Genomic DNA, 8,169 nt, shown 5'->3' with positions numbered 1-8,169 from the left:
TTGATGCATCGATTATCCGAGCCGCGGTTGCATGCGGAATCCGAGTGGGCTGGGAAGACCGGAAGTCTCACGTTCTTGGCTTGTTGCGCCTAGATATACAGGCAGAAGCTAGCGCTACCCACCTGCCTCTACTCACGAACCACGATCGAAAAGAGGTGCAGAGCAAGACAACGACGACGATCGAACAACTGCGTGCGGTCGAACAATCTAAGCCAGCTAGCTAGCTTGATTGATTGTAGCTTCGTACGTGTCGTGTGAATAATCATGGAGGTCGATCGATCTATCGAACTGCGTGCGGTTGAACAAGGAGGAACGATGTCGTCGTCGCCGCCGTCGGAGCTGGATATCATGGAGGAGTATGTGGAGACGGTGAAGGAGCGGGAGTCGGAGGCGAAGCTCAAGGACGTGAACTTGGACGATTGGCTCCCCATCACCTCCTCGCGCACCGCCAAGTGGTACTATTCCGCCTTCCACAACGTGACGGCAATGGTCGGCGCCGGCGTGCTGGGCCTCCCGTTCGCCATGTCGCACCTCGGCTGGGGCCCCGGCGTGGCGGTCATCGCCAGCTCCTTCGGGATCACGCTCTACACGCTGTGGCAGATGGTGGAGATGCACGAGATGGTCCCGGGGAAGCGCTTCGACCGGTACCACGAGCTGGGGCAGCACGCCTTCGGGAAGAAGCTCGGGCTCTGGATCGTCGTGCCGCAGCAGCTCGTCGTCGACGTCGGCACCGACATCGTCTACATGGTCACCGGCGGCCAGTCGCTCAAGAAGTTCCACGACCTCGTCTGCAACGGCCGGTGCGAGGACATACGCCTCACCTTCTTCATCATGATCTTCGGCTCCGTCCACTTTCTGCTCTCGCAGATGCCCAACTTCAACTCCATCTCCGGCGTCTCGGCCGCCGCCGCCGTCATGTCCATCTGCTACTCCATGGTCGCCTTCTTCGCGTCCGTGCTACACAAACACCCTGCTGCAGTTGGAGCCGTCGACTACGGGCTCAAGGCGGCGACCACGGCAGGGCACGTGTTCGGCGCGCTCAACGCCCTCGGGGCGGTGGCGTTCGCGTTCGCCGGCCACAACGTGGTGCTCGAGATCCAGGCCACCATCCCGTCCACCCCGGAGCAGCCGTCGAAGAAGCCCATGTGGCGTGGCGTGCTCGTCGCGTACGCCATCGTCGCGCTCTGCTACTTCTCGGTCGCCTTCGGCGGGTACTACGCCTTCGGCAACTCGGTCGACCCCAACATCCTCATCACGCTCGACAAGCCGCGGTGGCTCATCGCCCTCGCCAACCTCATGGTGGTCGTCCACGTCATCGGCAGCTACCAGGTGTTCGCCATGCCCGTCTTCGACATGATGGAGACGGTGCTCGTCAAGAAGCTCAAGTTCGCCCCCGGCCTCCCGCTGCGGCTCACCGCCCGCTCCGCCTACGTCGCGCTCACGATGCTCGTCGGCATGACCTTCCCCTTCTTCGACGGCCTGCTTGGGTTTTTCGGAGGCTTCGCGTTCGCGCCCACCACCTACTTCCTGCCCTGCATCATCTGGCTCATGCTACGCAAGCCCGCCAGATACAGCGTGACATGGTTCCTCAACTGGATATTCATCGCCATCGGAGTTGCGCTCATGCTGTTGTCCCCGATCGGCGGGTTGCGCCAAATCATCCTTGACGCCAAGACTTTCAAGTTCTACTCTTAAGCACACAGTACAAGATTAGATGATTTAGGAGGATTTATTTAGCAAGCACAATAAGGTAATGTAAACAAAGATTAGAGTATTATAGTTTTGTTGAGTTAGCTAAGAGAAAAGTGAAGCATGATATAGATTATCAGCCAGCTGCAGCACTAACTCAAAAACATTATGAGAGTATAAGGTGCATCATATATTAACAAATTATTACTTCTTAGTAATTAGCTATTATACATGTTGTTTATTAGTTTGGCGGTAGATAATGTGGCAACTTCATATAGTTGGTTGTTGCCTAGACACATTTCCATCTTTACATGGATATCGTCTCGCAGAAAAGAATCCGATTTAAGAAGAAATGTTGAACATAAAACATAGTGTTTCTTTATCCCTAATGGTCTAAGAGTACAATAACTCCACTAAACAACCAACCGATGGTTGGTTCTTGATATACATCATATTAATGCATGATGATTATAATTATGAAATATCTACATAGTTGCGTGAAAATACAATATGTCTGGGCTCCAAGGCGGCGCCTTCAAGAAGGATACGGCACCGGAGCGCCGCCACCGCCCGATCCGAGGATCAGAGTTTCCCTTGGAGCAACACGATGGGCAGTGATAGTCACGACGACGCCTTCAAGAAGGGAGTGATCTTCGCGGTCGCCAGTCCGTCCGAAGATAGAGAGGTTTTCACCCCGGTCAACACACACCGCCACCGAACGCCACATCCCGGCTACCACGCCGCCCACACGGCCGTGGCAGTCGGGCAGCACCGAGGCACGAGCTCTGCCCATGATCACCGCGCCACCACCACCAGGGCAGCCGCCCCGGAATCCAAGACCTTGACACCAAGCCCCACCGATACCCCAACCGCAGAGACAGGCGGAAAGGCTCCGCCTTTCGCACCCCTGGCCGGTCCCAGCGCAGAGACCCAATAGGTCGGCGACAAGCCTCCATCGAGCCGTCCTGCGACACCGGGCGCGAGACGAGCGCAGTCCTGCCGCCGGGCGCGAGACGGGCCGGTCCTGTTGCCGGGCGTGAGACGAGCGCAGTCCTGCTGCCGGGCGCGAGACCGGCCGGTCCTGCTGCCGAGCGCGAAACCAGCTCAGTCCTACGACACCGGGTGCGAGACGGTCGATGGACAACAGCCGGGAGAAGGCCAGCCCACCGGCGAGAGAAGCGAACGTACGTCGAGGAGAGGAGTCGAAGGCCGATACAGGTAGCCTACAGACGAGCCGACGCCAGAACAATCTGGCCGCCGCCGCAATCAACCTGCCACCACCACGGCAGCCGCCGGGCACGCACCCGCGCAGCCACCGCCACTGCGCCGCCACCCCGACCAGCCGAGGGGGCCTCGGTCAGGGCCGCCGCCCGCAGCCCTAGCCGTCGCGGCCCACGCCGCCGAGAGGCCAGATCCGGAAGAGTCGCCGCGGTCGCCGTCTCCAACCTCTGGCCCGCACCACCACCACCAACTGCCGCGGTGCCACCACCACCTGCCGCAGTCATGGCAGAGGTGGCCACCGGCAGCCCGCGCCACCCGCAGCCCGTGCCGCCATGAGCCAGATCTGGCCGCGCTGGAGTCGCCGCCGTCTCGGGCACACGCGCCACCCGCCTAGCCGCCCGCCGCAGGGGGAGGCAGGGACGGCAGGGCGCCGCCCCAGCCCGCCGCGCCGCCATGGAGCCCGGCTGCAGCTCCACGACCCGGCCCGGGACGCCGGCCCGCGCCAGCACCGCCCGAGCGGGAAGACAAAGGGGCCCCGCCGCTGCCGGCAACAGCAGGGCTTCGCCTGGCTGCGCCCCTGGGCGGCGGCGAGGAAGAAGGAGGGGCTTCACTTCTTCGGTTCGTCATATGCGGCTTCACTTCTTCGCGCTGTACACGGTTGAAGCTCCCGGTGGCTCGTGTAGTACTAGGGAGTGTGTTGCTGCGCTCAGCGCCTATGTATCCTGCCTTGGGTGTGTGTGTGCGTTTGTGATGGGTGCGTGCGGTTGTACTGGACACTGTTGGTCTATGCTTTATATATAAAGCGGGGCGAAAGCCTTTTTCGGAAAATACAATATGTCTCCTGCAAAAAAAAAACCTCCTTCATTTCAAACTGTATGTCATATTTTTCTTGGTTATTAAGGAAAGGTTTTGACCAATAATTATTCCGCTCAAAAAGTAACTATGCAATGAAGACATTTATGTTGCCTAATGTGTACTTATGCCTTAATTTTCCGCAAAAAAAAGAACTTATGCCTTAAAACTTTCTTAGGATGCAACCAATATTCCCATTCAATAAAGCTAGCCATTATGACCTACTTCCCTTAGAAACTCGTTTAGTGTCAAATAATATTATGATTTGTTTCTCATTTTGCTTTAACAAAGGATGTTGGTATTGAGAGTGGATTTTTGAAACCCAGGTGTATTGGAGGACCTTATTTTAAATACTTTGAAAATCACATTAAAGTTTCAAAAAATTCCGAAAAAATTCTACGTGATCATATGAATGTATATTACACATGTGTAAAGTTTGGTGATGAAATAAGTAAATATGCAACCTATACAAAAATGACAACAATGGTGATTTTCAAATAGTGAATAATACATGCACTGTTCATCTTTCCAAAATCGTGATTTTGTCATTTTTGTGTAAGTCACATGGTTACTTATTTCAGCATCAAAATTTACACATGTGGAACATACATTCATATAAACATGTTGATTTGTTTTCAGAATTTTTTGAAACTTCAAAATAGCATTTTGGCACAGTTCAAAAAATAGGGCTCCAATGCATCCTGGTTCCAAAGTGACTTTTTGGTTGGTATTTCTTTTGGCCTTTTTTACTTCACCCGATAAGATTGGTATAGCTAGGAATCTGGCAGCAACGTCGATCTCACGGTCAACCATATCGCCCATCATAATCCTGTCAATCTTCTCGCAAAGAGGGCGCTTTGTTCTGTAAGTTCATTCCAAGTTATCACTATAACAAAACAGACATTTAATCACCGTTGGAACGAGATGCCATGACTATTGAAAGTGGAGTTCCTACTCTCTTTTTTTTTTTGGCGTTCAGTGGAATTCCTACTCTTGTAGCCACCTCGTGCATGACATCAACATACCCAACCTACACGACGTGTGCGAACCAAATCCAACGGCACGGAGTTTGTAATGCGTTGGGACCGAGTTACCGCATCTCCGCTCATTATCTTTGCCGATATTGTCCGCGCAATTGTATGGGCCTCTACTAGTTATTGCTTGTTAAAGAAAGAAAATCGATATATTTCTTTATTTTTTGGAAACAAATAAAAAACTATAATTATTACCAAAAACAAGTTATTTTTCCTTGGAAGCATAGATAGGACGTGATATTCTTCTTAGGAAGCAAATCAAAGCTTAGAAATGGATTTCGCTAGGAATCCCACGTCAAATTTCTTAGCATGGCGAAACGAACGTCGGAGATGGCAAATCATGTTGTGGCAAGGCTGTCAATTCCCCGTAAAAAAAGGCTGTCAATTTCCTTGAGCAAGCATGGTTTGCCAAGATTTGCCATGCTTGATGAAGAAGGATTAAGTTAGCATGGTCTGCCATCGAGATCATCAATTCATTAAGTTAGCATAACAAAAAAAAGTTCTTAGAAATAATATCAATTTGCTGACTGGATAGATGTTTAGGTGGTTCAGGGGTGAAATTTAAAAATTTCAGCACAAACTCGTTTACTTTTGCCATATAGCTAGATCAAGTTACAAGGTAGTAATAGCTGTGAGTGATAATCTAGTGCTTTATAGTCAATCTTATTTGACTATATCCAAGCAATGAAAATTGGGATACACTCATATCCATGTACAATGTAGGATTAAGGGCCCGTTCGGTGTCACTCCGCTGCACGGCTCCTCTCCAAGAGCGGATGGAACTGTAGTTCAAAATCTTGGAGCGAGGGAACAACCGCTCCACAAATCCTAGGAGTTGGTGGATTGCCGAACGGGTCAAGTTGACCTAGATTGGAGTTGGATGCTTATATCATTCTGTAGTCATTGGAGATCAAGGATTGTAAATTGTGGTTCTACTACGAATTAACCACAATATAGCTAGGGCCAAACATTATATATGTTCCAGTAATCGAGGGTCCATGTATTGAGCAAGGATGAGTAACTTTTTTTTCTCTTGGGCAGGTCATTATTTCGAATGAATGTTGTGGAAAGGTTAAGTGGAGAGTTTATTTTCTATCTTTTAAAAGACAACAGCAGTATGTATTGTGTTCTAGCTCATACCACTACTTCCAAATGACTACCATCATTCATGCTTCACACCAGGTGAACTCGGCATTTAAGTGGCACTCTCGAAACTTTTCCAGTAGTAACTCACGGTGCTAGCAAAACTTTCGAGTACTGCTAGAAATTAAGCGCTAGATAGATTGCATTGCTAAGAAGTAATACAAGGGAAGAAGTGGACACAATTGGTGTAGCATTAGGTTGATACGTACCATGTCTTGATTAAGACAACAAACAACCTGTTTCTTACCCATAACAAGGCAATGCATAGCCAAAAGTCCAAAATAATAACAAAGGAAAAGACTGTAGAGAAAACAGGAACATTTACTTAGCAAAATTATAGTCCTGCCGGTCGGTCATCATGGTAACTATCCCCAAAGTAGAATGAAGATTTGCCGGCCCTTCATGGCATCTGTTGCATGGCGAGTTGAGAATCTGGGATGTTAATGGTGTAGCTGGAGAGAATATGGATGGTGGTGAAAGGACGGCCGGCCACTAGGACAAACTGCTTGTCCCGCCTCACGAAATCGTCTGATTCAGAGATCTTCTCCACTTTCTTGTCCGTGATGTTGCACTTGTATATGAAAGTGGATGAACCCAGATGTTGAATGTAGTAGACGCAGTTCTCCTCGACGCCTGGGAACCTGTCACTTGTCAGAATCCACAGCTAGACACCTCTGATGGCCAACGAAGATGGCATATTTGCCGATTCTCTGCACAAGCACAAGCTGGCATGTCGCATTATCGAATCTGAGAACACGGGGATAGTGGATTCCACTTGGCTTGAAGACGAGCAGCATCTGTCCAGCTAGACCAACAAGGAAACCCCGGCCGTAGTTGGCATGGCCGGAGAAGAACTTGAGAGGATCAAAACGATAGATCCCCAAGAAGTTGTAGATAACAGTGACCACATCATGTACGAATGGCTTGAGGTACGCGTAGACGCCACCACCTACGGCGGCCTTGAGTAGGAGATCGTAATCTGGCGCGGCCATAAGGACGGCGAAACGCTGAAAGTCGGGGCCGGCCATGTAATGTCTGCGAGAGGAGTTTGCATTGTAAAACCAGCGTGCGCAGAGAGCCGCCATGGGAGACGACATGAGCAACCCCGGCGTCGAGGGGCACGGGCACCGCAAAGCGGACGACGACACCGGTGAGAGGGTTGAGGACGCTAGCCACGTGAGGAGGGCTGTTGTCCGCCAGGACGACGTAGCCACTGTTAGTGGTCGCCACCACATAGTATTCGCTGAGCAGCGGGAGCTTCCTGTGGACGAAGCGGCCCGTGTCGGCGTTCAGCAGGAAAAGTTTCCCATCGCTGTGGAAAACCTCGTCGAGGACGATCCACCGCCGCGGATGGAAGGGGCGGTCGGAGGTGTTGTCCTTTGGGTCGTCGGTGGCAGCACGCCAGCTGGGGCAGACGGCGCGGAAGTCCATGTAGCAGTCGACGTCGTTGGTATCGAGGAAGGATTCGGCGATGAGGCGGAGGAGTTCGGGCGGGAGCATGGACCACTGGACCAGTCTTTAGCCGCCATGGCCGGATCTTCCTGTTGGTTGATCTCGGCCCTGACCGGGTAAAAAGTATCGTTAAGGGTATGGGCCACGAACCAAGGTATCGTGACTGTTGACCCCAACAGAATCACCCTGATCGGGGGCACTTCTAACCAACAGATGGTTTTGGTCCCCTATTGCCAGCACACATAAAGGGTGGGGCCTGGATACTTATGGCAATCTGAGTTCACGTACATGATATCCAACCCCTTAATTCCCTCAAACCTACCGATCTAGGGGGTGTGTTGAAGCAATGGGAAAGCCGTTTCCATCGCCAGCCGCCGCAAGGCTGTGCCGGCGGTTTCCTGCTGCCACCGCGAAGCTCCTGGATGAGCTGCTGCCTCTCCACGACATCACCTTGGCGCCACTGGTGCTGCTCATCCTTGCCACTGGAGATCATGGGCTCCGTTGTGCCTGCATCGAGCAAGCCTGTAAGATCTCACGAACCTCTCTGTTAATCATATCTTAGGTGATCTAATGCTAGGCAAATGAACCGATTGCAATAAACCTAAAGCTTTTTTCTAACAATGGTATCTTGAGTCGTGTAAGCCTAGATTAGATCCCTAATGATCATCTAATTATGTTAATATCATCAATTAAGTTCAGATGAACACTGTTTAAGGTTAATGATTAAGTTCAGACGATCTGTTGGTGTTAGCCGTCTAGCATTAGGGTTCGTTCTTTT

General features: G+C 51.3%; 2 pseudogenes; one reads left to right on the top strand and one right to left on the bottom strand.

Annotated features, from left to right (window-relative positions):
• Positions 1–264: 264 nt before the first annotated feature.
• Positions 265–1,695, top strand: LOC125550859 (lysine histidine transporter 2 pseudogene; annotated as a pseudogene).
• Positions 1,696–6,078: 4,383 nt separating this feature from the next.
• LOC125545555 (uncharacterized) lies at positions 6,079–7,884 on the bottom strand (annotated as a pseudogene).
• Positions 7,885–8,169: the final 285 nt, after the last annotated feature.

Source organism: Triticum urartu, chromosome 1A (genome assembly GCF_056163025.1).
Source record: "Triticum urartu cultivar PI428250 chromosome 1A, HENAU_Tu73, whole genome shotgun sequence".
Taxonomy (NCBI): Eukaryota; Viridiplantae; Streptophyta; class Magnoliopsida; order Poales; family Poaceae; genus Triticum; species Triticum urartu.
Note: the sequence above shows the minus strand (reverse complement) of the source record. Positions and strands in the feature narration are given on the sequence as shown.